At 35.6% G+C, this 16,273-nt stretch overlaps 1 protein-coding gene across 1 annotated transcript in view; it reads right to left on the reverse strand.

Moving 5' to 3' along the window:
* The window catches only part of LOC126828606 (serine/threonine-protein phosphatase 6 regulatory ankyrin repeat subunit A), a 55,359-nt gene that overhangs the window by 8,859 nt on the left and 30,227 nt on the right, over positions 1-16,273 (reverse strand). The window contains exon 3 of the mRNA XM_050558481.2: positions 10,071-10,268. The gene's annotated coding sequence lies outside the window, so the exon portion shown is untranslated. The remainder of the gene's footprint in view (positions 1-10,070; positions 10,269-16,273) is intronic.

A 16,273-nucleotide genomic window follows, 5' to 3' on the forward strand; every position in this document is an offset into this window, starting at 1 on the left:
ACGGTGGTATAAAAACTGGTTTTCCCCTTACTATAAATAGATAGTTAGTTACACGTTGCAATCGATTGAATAACACCGATTTAGAAATTGTTCTACTATTTATTTAGGTTATATTTTCCCTAGATGTCATCCGCTGGTGTATGTGGCAGGATATGCTTCCTCTTTATATAACATCTGATAACACTTCTATATTGAGCTCATATTGCTGATAAATTTGGTTGTGTTGTGTCGAGATCAAACCAGCCCTCACTAACCAGCCCTCCTTCACTAAGAATACTCACTCAGTAAACCTCGACAGATTCCGTTAATCTACATCTAGTCTCAGCTGTATGACGGTAAGTGATATGTACCTACGCCTATGCAATTGCGATGCGACACCGGTTTACTTATTAGGCAAAACTTGCCGCTTTTAAAAAGAAGTTATCAAAATTGCGTCGTTTGAAGCGTGTTTAGAATTTTCAGTGCAAAGTTGTCCTTGTTTGAAGAAAATCGGATAAACTTGAAAGAAGAACAGCTTCAGACTTTGAAATATTTGTATGATAAAACATTCTTCAAAAGCTAGTCATGGGCAATCCGGGAACTTGAAAGTAGTTCCAATAGCAGACTTCGTCATACAGCCAAGGCCAGATGTAGGGTAGTACACTGTAATCTGCTGAGGTTTGCTGAGTGTAAGAATACTTACCTTTCACTAACTAGGAATCAAGCCAGCCCTCACTACGATATGGGCTAATCCAAGCCTTCGATAAATATTAGTAACCCATTTCTTTGCTCAAAATAAAAATGCTTTTATCTCTTCTAAAGTATGTAATCATGAATGTACCAGAAAATAACAAGTAGATTTAAAGAGCCATAGAAACCTACTTTTCGGTTATGTATGACACAATAACAGGAATTTCGTTAAGATCCTTATTTTGACGTTAAACACTTGCCCCACCCCCACCACTCTTTAATTTAGCCAGTGCAGGCTAACCAACTTGTATTAATTTCAATTCAAACCAGTGGCTGCCAGGCAGGATACGCCCACATTTTCGAGAGATAGATAGAGAACATGCTAAAAAGAAAGTGATCTTTCGTACAATCAGGGGCCATAATTCAGGAAGTTACGGTCCGATATGCGCGAATATCGAAAGGAACCACGATCTTTGGGTTATATAAACTTACATTTCAAGTTTCAACAAAATCAGATAAAGATAGGTTGCCAGGCAACGAAACATACGCCCACAGCAGCTAAATCATCCTGGCAGTCAACAAGTGTTGTCGCATATTTTTTTACTTTTTTTGGTAATGAAACATTTATAATACACTAAAATCTGATTAAGAGTAACAACTCATGATGTAATTATCAATCTGAAGTCAATCGGATGATAACTTTAGCCTCTAGAATGTCACAAGATTTTTCAAAGTGATCAAGGGCCATAAATTTGGCAGTAATTATCGAAAATCAATGAAAATCAATAGGATTCTTAGTCTCATGACCTCAAACACTGTGTATAAATTTAAAGTTAATTGGATATTAACTTTGGGCTCTAGAGTGTCCACAAGATTTTTGAAGTGATCAAGGGCCGTAACTCTGGCAGTAATTATAGGAAATCCCTGAAAATCAATAGGCGTCTTTGTCTCATGACGGGGGCGACGACAATATACGCCCACATTTCAATGTGGGCTTATAAAAAGGCGATTTTTCGGAAAATCAGGCGCCATAATTCGGGAAATTACATTCCGATGGGCGCAAATATCGAAAGGAACCAAGATTTTTGGGTTATAAACATGCATATCAAGTTTCATCAAAATCGGTTCAAAATTGTGACCTCTCTATAGGGACCACAAGCTAAAAACGTGATTTTTTGTACAATCAGGGGCCATAATCCATGAAGTATCGATCCGATTCATGCCAATATCGAAAGCAGCTGAGATCTTTTGGGGATAAACCTATATTTCAATTTTGGTCAAAATCGGATAAGAATTGTGACCTGTAGAGAGTCCACAAACAATTGTGGATGGACAGACATCCAGACATACAGACGGACAGGGGCGACGATAATATACGTCCACATGAAAATGTGGGCATATAAAAACGTTTTAATATATCACCGTTATACCCTAAGGATGGTTGAGTTCGATTTTCGTCAAAATTGGGCCAAAACTGACAGACAAAATGGCCGCCCCTCGTTCTCAAATAGCGTAAATCATCTGAGCGGTCGACAAGAGTTGTCGTATATTTTTCTTTTGTAGGTAATTAGGGGGCATTTAACAGACAATTTCATACAGATGACATTATAATTTTCGTCGTTTGAGGGTTCACAAGGTTCTAAAAACTAAAACAAGGGCTGTAACTCTGGAAGTAATCTACAGAAATTGTTGAAATTCGACAGACTTTTTCGTTTTACTAATTCAAATAATACATATCAATTTCATACAGATCGGATGATAACTTTTGTCATTCGAACATTCACAAGGTTCAACAAAGTAAAACAAGGGCCATAACTCTAGAAGTAATTGACAGAAATTGCTAACATTCAATTGGCTTCACTAATTTAAATGATGCATATGAATTTCATACAGATTGGGTGATAACTTTTTCGTTCAAGTGTTCACGAGATTCAACAATGTGAAACAAGGGGCATAACTCTAGATGTAATTAACGGAAATTGCTGAAATTCAATAGGCTTCTTTGTTTTACTAATTTAAATGATGCATATAAATTTCATACAGATCGGTTGATAACTTTTGTCGTTCACAAGGTGCAACAAAGTGAAACAAGGGCCATAACTCCAGACGAAATTAACGGAAGTTATTGAAATTAAATAGGATTCTTCATCTCACTAATGCAAACAACATATATCAATTTCAAAACAATCAGATGATAAATGTAGTCTGTAGAGTGTTCACAAGAAATTGTGGACGACGGACGGACGGACTGACCGACAGACGGACAGGGGCGATGGCAATATACGACCACATTTCCATGTGGGCGTATAAAAATCATGTTTTTAGCTTGTGGACCCTCTAGATGTCACAATTATTATCCGATTTAAAATAAAACGTTCGAATAAATCACTGTTACACCGTAATGTCTATTGAGTTCGAATTTCGTGAAAATCGGGCCAAAACTGCCAGATAAAATGGACACCCTCGTTTGCAAATAGTGTAAACATCTGGTAAATCAAGGTTGTGGACCCTCTAGAGGTCACAGTTTTGATCCGATTTCGATGAAACTTGAAATACGTGTTTATAACCCAAAGATATTGGTTCCTTTCGATATTCGAGTATATGGGATCAAAACTTCCTGAATTATGGCCTTTGATTGAATAAAAAAATCACGTTTTTAGCTTGTGGTCTAAGTAGAGGTCGCAATTTTTATCCGATCTAAAAAAAGCGTGAGATCTTGGTTCCTTTTGATAATCGCTGATACCCAAATTTAACTTCCTGGATTATGGCCCCTGATTGTTCGAAAATTGGCATTTTTAGCTTGCAGATTCTCTAGAGGTCACAATTATTTTTTCCGATTTTAAAAACCGTTTTAATATTTCACCATTTCACCATTCCACCATAATGAAGGTTGAATTCGAATTTCGGGAAAATCGAAATGAATCTGCCCAACAAAATGGCCGCTCTTTGTTCGCAAATTGTGTAAAACTATGCAATACGAAGGTTGTCGACCCTCTAGAGGTCACAATTTTTATCCGATTCTGATATCTTTATATCACAAAGATCTCAGTCCCTTTAGATATTTGCGCATTTCAGATCATAACTTTCTGGATTATTGCCCCTGATTGTACAAAAAATCCCATTGTTTTAGCTTGTTCTCTATCCATCTCTTGCAAAATGTGGGCGTATCCTGCCTGGCAGCCACTGGTTTTTATGTATGATGAGTAACCCCTCAAAACCCCACTGCCACAATTTTAGATCAATCGACCCATTTTTAGGGTGTAGAAAATAAGGGTCTTAGTACGAAATTCCAGCAATGATGTTACATATCACTGAAAAGCCTGTTGATGGCTCTCTTCAAATATATAAATAATTTTCTGGCACATTCATATTTACTTACCTTACAAAACGATCAAAGTTGGGTGGTACAAACCCTATCAAATGACAAGGGTAGGGGTATTTAAAGTAAAAATACGGGTCTTAAAACGAAATTACAGTAATCTTGGTACGCATCATTTAAAAGTCTATTCCTTGGTCTTTTCAAATATACTCAGCCAAATTAAAAACTTGACACAGATGAATTTCAACAAATTTTTTTTTCTGGTAAGTCAAATAAATTTTAAAGTGTTTCTAACGATAATAAGTAGTAAGAAGCCTTTAATTTCATAAAATTGCAAAGTCACGTGACTTTTGAGCATATAAAGATGAAAAACCTGAAAAACACGTGCAAACACAAACTCGTGAGGTCAATCGATGCAAATTTGCTTAAACTGAACACGCACACTGGAAAAACAAATTAAAATTGTTATTTTCATCTTTGTTAGAAAATGCAGCGCCTTTCAAATGTAGAACGTCTACGTGCTATAGGTAGGCTCTATGCTGGTCAGTCTGTGGTCACTGTTGCAAGAGCCTTTAATTGTTCACGCCAGACAATAATTAATCTTAGAATGAGAGTGCTTCAAACTGGAACTATTGCCGACCGCCCAAGGGCGGGAGAGCCACGTGTGACGTCACTCCAGGAAGATCAAGCAATACGATTACGTCATCTTAGAAACAGATTTGTCACTGCAACCTCCACAAGTAGAGAGATGTTTGGTAGAAGGGTAACTGCACAAACTGTTTGAAATCGCTTGGAGGCTGCTGGTCTTCGAGCTCGGAGGCCCTATAATGGACCAATATTGACACCTCTTCATCGCCGTAACTGACTTGTGTGGGCCACAAGACACATAAGATTTACTCAAAGACAGTGGAATTCGGTTGTCTTTAGTGACGAATCTCGATTCACTTTTGAGATTTGCCGATGACAGGGCCCAAGTGTACCGCAGACAAGGTGAACGTTACGTTCAAGTATGCATCAGAGAAGTTGACCGATTTGGTGGCGGCAGTGTCATGGTTTGGGGTTCTTTTTGTGCACATGGACGTTCTCCTCTTGTTGTTGTCCAAGGGAACTTAAATGCTGTCCAGTACAGGGATCAGATTTTGCAACCTGTTCTTCTGTTTATGCAGAGACATGGGCCTGGAGTAACGTTTCAACAAGACAATGCTCGACCCCATACAACAATTGCTACCCAGAATTTTTTAAGAAATGCCGGTGTCCAAGTCCTGGATTGGCCGTCGCTTAGCCCCGACCTTAATCCTATTGAACACATCTGGGACGAACTGGGTCGATGTGTTCGTCAGCAAGTGAATCCACCACTGACGTTGCAGGACCTTCAACATGCTCTTGCTGAGCAGTGGCGACGTCTTCCTCGGGTAGTGTTTACTAATGTTCTGAGATCCATGAGAAGACGTTGATTGGCAGTACGAGACGCTAGAGGAGGTCACAACCGTTACTAAACACTTTATTCCGATTGTTCTCCAAGTCTGTGAATTTCATTTTGGGGGGTACTGTGACATCACGAATGTTATCAATGACAAGGACTTTCGGCGAGACGTATTCTTGCTTTCTGTTGATGTCAAGGTCGTCTTCGTTGCACAACATAAGCCTCAAATAGTTGCCTTAAACCAAATATTAAAAATCTAGTCCCAAAAATCCTGAGTGTCAAGTTTTTAATTTGGCTGAGTATATGTAAATAATTTTCGGACACACTTATATATACATACCTTGAAAAAAGATTAAAGTTGAAGTAAGAATGCGGGACTTAATCCAAAATAATTATATCTATACTGAAGATTGAAGTCAATCCTTTCTTTAGTTTATACCTTTATTTTTAGGCACAATGCAGGTACATTTTTTTTAAAAATTGATCAAAGTTAGTTAGCCTGCACTAACTGAATTCGAGTGGTGGGGTGGGGCGAGTGTTTAATGTCAAAATAAGGGTCTTAATACGAAATTCCAGTTATTGTGTCATACATCACCGGAAAGTAAGTTTTAATGGCTCTTTGAATATACTTGTTATTTTCTGGCACATTCATAATAACACACTTTTGAAGAGATAAAACCCTTTTTATATTGAGCAAAAAATTTGTCACCATCAAACAATAACCTAGTTACTAAAAATAGACTAGTTTCAATTTATTTTATTTATCAAGGGCTCGGGTTAGTTAGCCCATACGGAGCATGTGATTTCACTGAAGTCATGGTCATCCAGCGAATTCCTTATTATTGTATGCTCACTTGATTGTCCCTTTTTGTCTGGTGAGTGGTCTTATTGTACGGTACACTTCAAGCGGAAGTACTAAATTTCCCCGAGGTCCGACCTGGGCGGAAATGAAAAATCGCGGACGTCAGTTAATCAATCCGCTCTGGCCACGCTCAAAATTCCGCTCTAAAATTCCTCCGCGAATTTAAATAAACCGCCGACCTCCGCGATTATTTTAATCCGCCGCCCACCGCGAAATTTTAAAAAGTCAGACTTTCCACGCATGTACAGTCGGCACATCCATAGCTGGTTTGAAATGGGTTTATTTATCGTGCGATTCCACGGCAGTGATATCGTAGTCGAATATCCGCATGCCAAAAGAAAGATTGTTAATTTAACACGGTTAGACACGCAGATTTAACTGGCTTATATTGAAAAATAACAAAAATCAAACAGGCTTTTAAATAATAAAATTAACAGAATTATGGCTGTACCGTACATTACTTCATCAATATGTTCGACATTTTCTTCTATTTCAAACTCATTCAAATTACGAAAATTTCAAAATTTACACACATAGATGCTGGTCTTACCGTTAGCGAAAGTTTTGTCCATCGAAATAGCCATTTCCATTCGGACAAATATGTCACACAATGCATTTTAAATTTATAAATCACACCCGAACAAGTAATATATGCCTTCATCTCCTGTTTTCAAGCACACATAGCCAGAAGTCACCGTCAACCTTGCTGAACACATGTATCAGTCGGCACCAAAGAGTCTGGGTCAATGCATACTGTCAGTCAAGATTCCTAATTAATTACGTGAATTCACACGTGTCATCAAAAGGAATTGATAATTGACTAAAATAGAAGCCCCTTTAACAACAAATTGTTACCATGTCGTATTCTTGTAAACAATACTTTCTATTAATTTTATTTACGATAAAACTCGGGATTTAAAAATGTGGATATAAAAGATAATTCAATTTTTGAATCGGTACAGACTTAAAGGTTAGCGTATGCGCCGTGTGAAAAGAATACTTAATCATCATATTCGCAGGTGACATATTCTGTTAAAATCATTCGTTGAACCGGTGGTGATATTTTTTTTAATTTGGCACAAAAACCATCCCTTATATCACACCGTGCCCCTTTAAGTCGGACTTTCCATGCATGTACAGTCAGCACATCCGTACATGTAAATGTTTTAAAATAGCTAGGTTTATTTATAGTGCAATTGCACCGCAGTCATCATATCGTAGTCGAATATCAGCTAATACGGCATGCAAAAAAAAGATTGTTAATTTAACACGGTTAGACACGCAGATTTTGCTGTCTTACATTGAAAATATAACAAATATCAAAAATTGGCAGGCTTTTATATAATATAATAAACAGAGTTATGGCTGTACGATTCATTACTTCATCAATATGTTCGACATTTTTAAGACATTCAAACTCGTTCAAATTACGAAAATTTCAAAATTTATACACATAGATGTTGGTCTTACCGTGGGTGAAAGGTTTTGTCCATTAAAATATCCATTCCCATTCTGACAAATAAGTTTCACAATGCATTGTAAATCGGTAAATCACACCTGAAGTATTATATCTTCGGATTTAAATCACAAATGAATTAAATGCACACCTCGCCAGAAGTCAACGTCAACCTTGACGCAAACATGTACATAATACCATGACGACCTATTCATTTCGGCACCAAAGAGTCTGAGTCAATGCATACTGTCAATCAAGTTTCCAAATTATTTGAATTCGCACGTGTCATCAAAGGGAATTGATAATTGACTATAATAGAAGCCCCTTTAACAACAAATTGTTACCATGTCGTAGTCTTGTAGACAATACTTTCATTCTGAATTGTCAGTAAGTAATCATTACCCAAAATAGTTGACTTCATTAATAAAGAATAATTACAATTGGGACGCGAACAAACTGGATTTTCACACTAAATAGGTGCGGTTGTCACGGCTAAATTACTAACAGGCTACGATGAATTAGGGTTAGGTTAGGGTTAGGGTTTCGATATCTTTATTTAGGGTTAGGGTTCATTAGTCCACCGATATCTATCATTAGGGTTGAGTTAGGGTTAGGTTTATTGATACCCACATTATAGTATTTCTTATAGCGGCGGACTAGTGAACCCCTATCGGTGATAATATTTTTAATTTGGCACACAAATCATCCCTTATGATGTTCACTCTTTGATCAGTTACTATTAATCTAAGTTCTGTCCGGACAAGATTCCATTCATAAGATCTGGTTGTTAGGTGTTTTATTAAAGGTTCTTCGATATGTTCATTGATAATTATTGGAAAGAAACCGAACCGGATTATTATTTAGGATATTTATCGTCAACTGTATAAATACGGTAAGCAGTTTGTGTGTTGCACTTATAAGTTAAAGTATAAAAAGAAATATTTGAAGGGGCTATTTAAGACATGATATTTTTAAGCCTTATACCTGTAACTGAAACGATTTGACGTGTTGATCTGTTTTCCAATGTGGGGAATGGGGAATCTGTAAAGTCAAATACGAAACTGAAATAAGTAAACTATCTTCCAGCTTCTATCCAATATGACTTTTAATTTTGGGGACATAAAGTACGTATGTATATATTGAATGTTGGGAGCCGAATCGTCATTTTAATTGAATTACCGTTAAAGGAGAAAATATTCCTTCCTAGCAATTTATGCTAATTCGTTTATTTCTACGAATATCATTAAATTGTTGTTCATAATTAAAACGGATAATAAATCAGTCTATAAAAAAACAGCATATTTTAAAACACCCACGTGCAAATCGCTGCCTTCTATATATGTTTATTGTCGTCCATTTTCAGACATTGTTATCAGAATTCACGAAACATGGTTTCATTGTCTGCTTGTCGGATCAACTAATGACATAGAAAATTGCTATGTGTCTGTGCTTTATGGTGTGATTCACGAATTAAATACCGATGTAGATGTACATTATAAATGAATAGAACATAACGGACATTTTAGGATATGAATACAATAATACATTGGTACACTTTAGTTAATAATCAAAACGGAATTTGAAAAGAGTATTATGAATATATGAATTACCGGTGAACTAAAACGACTAATATACTCGTGATATCGTTCCATTAAATATTTGTTTCTTTCTAATAACGTTGTGGCAATATGGACTAAATTACTCTGACTATTTCAAATCACTATGGACTATAATCCGCCGCGAATTTGATATTTCCACCGACTATAATCCGCCGCGAATTTAATATTTTCGCGGGCGATAATCCACCGCGAATTTTATATTTTCGCTGACTTTTTTCCGCCCAGAACGTCTCTAATTCCGCGGAGTGTATATGGGTAAAACACCGCGATTTTTGAGCGGAAAAAACGCCCACAAGGACTATTTTCATACTTCCGCCTGAAGCGTACTGTATGGTAGCTATTGTAGGACAGCCTTGATCTCGGCTGATTGACTCGACCTACTTGAAATTGCTGAATCGGCACTTTCTTCAGTCGATAAACCAATATTCAATCGTAGTCGTAGACGAATGAATTCACGGCGACGCGTATATTATATTTTGTGACTTACTATGTTGAACCACCAAACACTCAAGACGAGCTGTAGTAGCGACGTGTTGATAGTTTGGTAGCTGTACGTCACACTATTCATTCACGTGACCTTTATAAAACTCCTCATTTACAACAATATATCATTATGATTTGACTAATCAAGTTCTAGAGCATGTGGTAAACATACCGCAGTATATCGATATACCTATATATTCTGTTTGACGTTTCTACAAACTTTTACTATAACAACTCACCTATTTACTTGAACAATCTTTTAGTTGTCTCTTGATGTCTTCCCCTCTCTTAATGGCGATTTCTTCCTGCTTTCAGTTCATGCAAGGGAGATCAGTCTTTTTTAATGAAAAGTCCTACGGATGCAGACCACTGTTAATTCTGGTCTCTTTGCCCGGCTCCACTTTTCCCCAAATTTTCGTTGGGCTGAACGCTTTTCACTACAGAGAGAGAAAAAGATAGGTTGCCAGGCAATGAAACATACGCCCACAGCAGCTAAATTTTCCGGGCAGTTAACAAGTGTTGTCGCATATTTTTACTTTTTTCGGAAATGAAACATTTATAATCCACTAAAATCTGCTTAAGAGTAACAACTCATGAAGTAATTATCAGAAAATGATTAGAATTTGTTTGGTTTTTATTAGTGTTGAAAATCGGATCGAGATTTGTGATCCGAATACTATTCGGATAATTCAGAGACGTGAAATTCTGGAACAAAATTACATCAAAAGTTCATATACCAGTACTCATAATTTCTTACTTGTTTCAATGTTTATGAGTGTCTGTGTATTGTTACGTCACTTAAAACAAGGCCAGAAATAACCTATTCATGAAATACGCCCCGTCAGCAGAAATTATAGAAAACGTCAATGTACAATTAATAACATGATTTATTACAGTGAACGGTAAACAACAATCACAAACATGGTAATACGAGAGAATCATACAAAAACATACGTAACGGACTTGTAATGGACATTAAATATTAGACAGTATTATTAATTATATATTAAAGAATCAGTTCATAACACACATGTTTCGTCAACACACATTCCGATGTCACGTGGGTCGAACTATTCTGGAATCTGCGTTGATGCTGGAATCTTCTACTCTATCGCGAATTACTTACTATAATCATGAAACGAACTTGATACGAGTTATCAACGACGATTTAGACATATTACCGAACATTCACACGGTAAAAAATAATGCAATAACTTATATCTAACTATGCAATGAAAGAATTTACACACGAAACTTCACAACAAAACTCCACCATGCCGCTGGTTGCCATGCCTCTGCCGCAACCCCAGCATCACGTGGTCACCAGCACGCGCTCGTCTTGATTAAAAAGTCTCTAAATTCTGCAACAATGCTAGCAGACGAATCACACCACAACTTTAGTAACAACAATGAACTGATTATTCATTATAATCATAGAGACAATTATACACACATAACAATATCATGTAATACATGACACCTCCCCCCTTTAAAAAAGTTTAAATGTAATGTAAACTTTAAATGTAACACTTAATTTACTCTAGATAAGGTATCAGGTATAACATTATCTCTACCTTTTATATGTTTAATAACAATGTCGTATTCTTGTAACATTAAACTCCATCTGAGCAACCTCTGGTTCTTATTTTTCATTTTATGAATAAAAGTAAGTGGGTTGTGATATGTACATACAATTACAGGATATAAAGTTGTTCCCAAATAGAAATCAAAGTGTTGCAGAGACAGTATTAATGCCAAGCATTCTTTTTCAATGGTAGAGTAATTCTTTTGATATCTATTAAATTTCTTTGAAAAATAACATATAGGATGTTCAATGTCATTTACATCATTCTGAGACAAAACTGAACCTGCACCTATATCACTTGCATCTACCGAAAGTTTAAACTGTTTAGTAAAATCTGGTGTGATAAGAATTGGAGAGGTAATTAGTATGGCTTTAAGTTTATCAAACGCTTTCGCACATTGATCAGACCAAATAAATTTAGCATCCTTTTTTAATAAATCTGTCATGGGATTAGCAATAACTGAAAAATTTGGACAAAACTTCCGATAATAACCAGCCATACCTAAAAATCTCATCATTTCTTTCTTATTATTCGGCTGAGTAAAATTTACAATAGCTTCAACTTTTGCTTTAATAGGTTTTACTTGTCCTTGACCTACAATATGGCCTAAATATTCTACAGTAGCATGACAAAATTCACTTTTCATGAGATTTACAGTTAATTAAGCATCAGATAATTTCTTAAATAAAGCATCTAACTGATTCTTGTGCTGTTCCCATGTATCACTATAAGTAATAATGTCGTCAATATACCCCTCACAATTTTGTAAATCGGCAATAATTCCGTTAACTAATCTTTGAAAGGTAGCTGGTGCGTTTTTCATACAAAACGGCATTACTTTATACTGAAAAAGACCATCTGGTGTTACAAAAGCTGATACCCTTTTAGCCCTTTCCGTTAATGGAACCTGCCAATATCCCTTTAAAAGATCGAATTTACTAACAAATTGTGCATCACCAATTTTATCAATACAATCATCTATTCTAGGGATAGGAAATGAATCAGTTATTGAAACAGAATTAACTTTTCTAAAGTCTGTACAAAAACGATATGACTTATCAGGCTTTGGAACTAATATGCATGGTGAACTCCAGTCACTGTAACTGGGTTCAATAATGTCATTTTCCAACATATACTTAACTTCATTTCTCAAATGTTCCAATTTAAGAGGATTTAAACGGTATGGGTGTTGTTTAACAGGTACAGCCCCATCCACGTCAACATCATGATATATAGCCTCCGTTTTACTTGGAACATCAGGAAATAAATGTATGTATTTATGTATTAAAGATTTTAACTCATCTTTTTTAACATCACTTAAATGATTAAGTTTAGTATCAAAATTTGAAAGTATAACAGAATTCTTTAATTTAATATCACATTGTATAGGTTCTATAACTTCTTGTTCATCATTCGACTGAACAGCAGATAAATTAGCAACAGGTCTACTAATGTTTGAAGTTTCTCTCTCAATATATGGCTTTAACATGTTAATATGACATAACTGGTTTTGTTTTCGACGACCAGGCGTTTTAATAACATAATCTAAGTCACTAACTTTAGATTCAACTTCATAAGGACCGTGATATCGGGCCTGTAGCGGACTACCAGGAATAGGTAAAAAGGCAAGCACCTTGTCACCAGATTTAAAAGTACGATTCTTGGCTTTCTTGTCATACCAGTATTTCATTTTGACCTGGCTATTTTTAAGATTTTCTTTGGCAATTTCACATGCTGCTTTAAGTCTTTCTTTAAAACTAACAACATAATCTAACATATTGATATTAGTATCATCACCTAACCATTTCTCTTTAAGTCTTTCTTTAAAACTAACAACATAATCTAACATATTGATATTAGTATCATCACCTAACCATTTCTCTTTAAGAAATGTAAGCGGTCCCCGCACTGAGTGGCCAAATACTAATTCGAATGGGCTGAATCCAAGGGACTCCTGAACGGCTTCTCGAGCGGCAAATAAAAGAAGATGGACGCCTTCGTCCCAATCTCTTTTGTGCTCTAAACAATATGACCGAATCATATTTTTTAAAGTTTGGTGGAAACGTTCAAGCGCCCCCTGCGATTGAGGGTGATATGCACTAGATTTAAATTGATTAATATCTAACTGATGCATGACTTGCTGAAACAAATTAGACATAAAATTACATCCTTGATCTGACTGTATAGATTTAGGTAAACCAACTAATGTGAAAAATTTAATTAAAGCTTTCACTATATTTGGCGTTTTAATATTTCTAAGAGGAATCGCCTCTGGAAAACGAGTGGAGGCACACATAATTGTTAAAAGGTTTTCATTGCCTGTTTTTGTTTTAGGAAGTGGTCCCACAAAATCGATAAGTACTCTACTAAAAGGTTCTTCAAATGCTGGGATAGGATACAGAGGCGCAATAGGAATTTTCTGATTAGGCTTTCCAACAACCTGACAGTTGTGACATGACTTGCAAAATTCAACAACATCCTTTTTCAGATTCGGCCAATAAAAATGGTTTAAGATCCTTTGGTAGGTCTTGTTAACTCCCAAATGACCAGCCATGGGCAAATCATGGGCTAAACTTATAACCTCTTGACGATATAATTTTGGCACAACAATCTGATGAACAACCTTCCACTCATCACTAACATTCGCATCTGGCGGTCTCCATTTCCTCATCAAAACATTATCATTTTTATAAAAACAAATAGGGACATTCTCCACCTCGTCTAAAGATAAACACTGACCATAACAATTGACAAGATCAGGGTCATTTCCTTGTTCAATAATTAATTTAGAACGACTTAAAGGGTCTGGACCTAAACCTTCAAGATTATTAGGGTGAAAAGAGGTACTGTCGTGTAAAATAGGAACTTGGTCCTTATCAAATGAAGCATCAAACTGAATATCAGGAATATTCGCCATAAAAGTGTCCTCTAACACATAAGAATCTTCATTAATAGACATATCCTCATTAAGAGATTTCTTTTCAGACATCTTACTCATAGCCCTAGTAACTGCACAAGCCGGGTAAGTAAATAAATCAGAATCCTGATTATCGTGAACAGGCTTTTCAAAAGAAGGATTATTTGATAGAATCGGGTTAACAATAACTTTATCACCCGCTAAGTCATTCCCTAGTAATAAATCTATACCTTCTACAGGAAGAGTAGGTCTAATACCCACAGTAACACGCCCAGAAACTAAATCTGACTTTAAGTTAATATCATGAAGAGGTACACTAACAAAGCCTAAATCAACACCCTGAATAAGAACATTAGCATCTACAGAAGACTTTGATGAAAAGGGTAAAACTTTTTCTAACATCAAACTTTGTGAAGCTCCTGTATCACGTAATATCCTAAGGGTTTTTAAATTGGCATCGTCACCTACAAGTGACACTAATCCTTCAGACACAAAAGGCTTAAACTCCTCAATAATAAATTCAGACGCAGCATTATCAACAATCTTTTCAGGGAAGTTTAATTTAATTGGCGCTTCAGGGCTTTTTAATGAAACACAAGCACTGGATTTTAAACTAGTATTTTTATTTTATTTTCTTTGAAGAATCCAGCACTCTGAAATAATATGCCCTTTTTTATGACAATAAGAACATACGGGTATTTTATGATGATCCACCCCTTTATATGCTTCTGGCTTAGGCCTAACAGTGCTATCACTATTTGACTTGAGCTTATCATAAGTTTGAGGGTTAAAGGGTGATCTACTCTGTATTACTTTATTTGGGGTATAATGAGAGGTAGCGGCATGGGGAGATTTGTCTAGCCTTTGGCTACTTTTAGTAGAAATTAAATCATGTGTGAGTGAATAGTCATCAGCCATTGTAGCTGCTTCACTTAGTGTGCTTACTTTATGTTCGTCTAGAAATGTTCTAATATCAACATGTATACAATGTTTAAATTCTTCTAGTAACATAAGTTGTCTAAGTTTACTAAAGTTTCTATTAATTTCTTTAGAATCAAGCCACCTATCAAATAAGTGTTCTTTTACTCTGGAAAATTCTACATGTGTTTGTTCATTAACTTTGATTGAATTTCTAAATTTTTGTCTATATGCCTCTGGGACTAAAGCATAGGCATCAAGAATTGCATGTTTGACTGTATCATAATTAGAACTTTGTTCAAGGGACATAGCTGAAAATATTTCTCTAGCTTTACCTAATAATACACTTTGTAATAATAGTGTCCAATTTTCTTTTGGCCATTTTAAACTAGCAGCTATCTTTTCAAAATGTAAAAAATACTGATCTATTTCCTTTTCTTGAAATTTAGGAACTAATCTGATATGCTTTGCTGCATCAAAATGATTTAATAATGACTGCTGTGTGGAGTGTGACTGATTTGCCAATTCAATTTCTTTTATCTTAATTTCCTTTTGAATTTCTAATTCTTTAATATGTACTTCTTGCCTTTGTTGTAATTCTAGTCGTTTTAACTGATGTTGAAATTCTAACTCTTTTAATTTTAAAACATCTACATCACCTGGTATCTCACTAATTAAATCTAAGGCATCTTCATCAAAAATATTATTATCAACCAAGGTTTTAAGTACTGCATTTTTAATTATGTTCTTTCTCATAGATTGATTTACTTTAACTTTGAAATGAATGGCAAGTTCTAACAATTCAACCTTCTTTAATCCGTCAAACTCCACTAGAGTTGGTTTTGACAAAAATGTTTAGACAGTAAACACCATATTGACTTTCTACTTTCTGCTGATTTATAAATATACCAAAACACAAATCTGTGTATTATAAATTTCGTTTACATAAGAAATTTAACTAATATCATAAATATATACGGATTATCCCGGACTTAAGCCCCCAATTTCTGTTACGTCACTT

The sequence above is a fragment of the Patella vulgata genome, chromosome 7 (genome assembly GCF_932274485.2).
Source record: "Patella vulgata chromosome 7, xgPatVulg1.2, whole genome shotgun sequence".
Taxonomy (NCBI): domain Eukaryota; kingdom Metazoa; phylum Mollusca; class Gastropoda; family Patellidae; genus Patella; species Patella vulgata.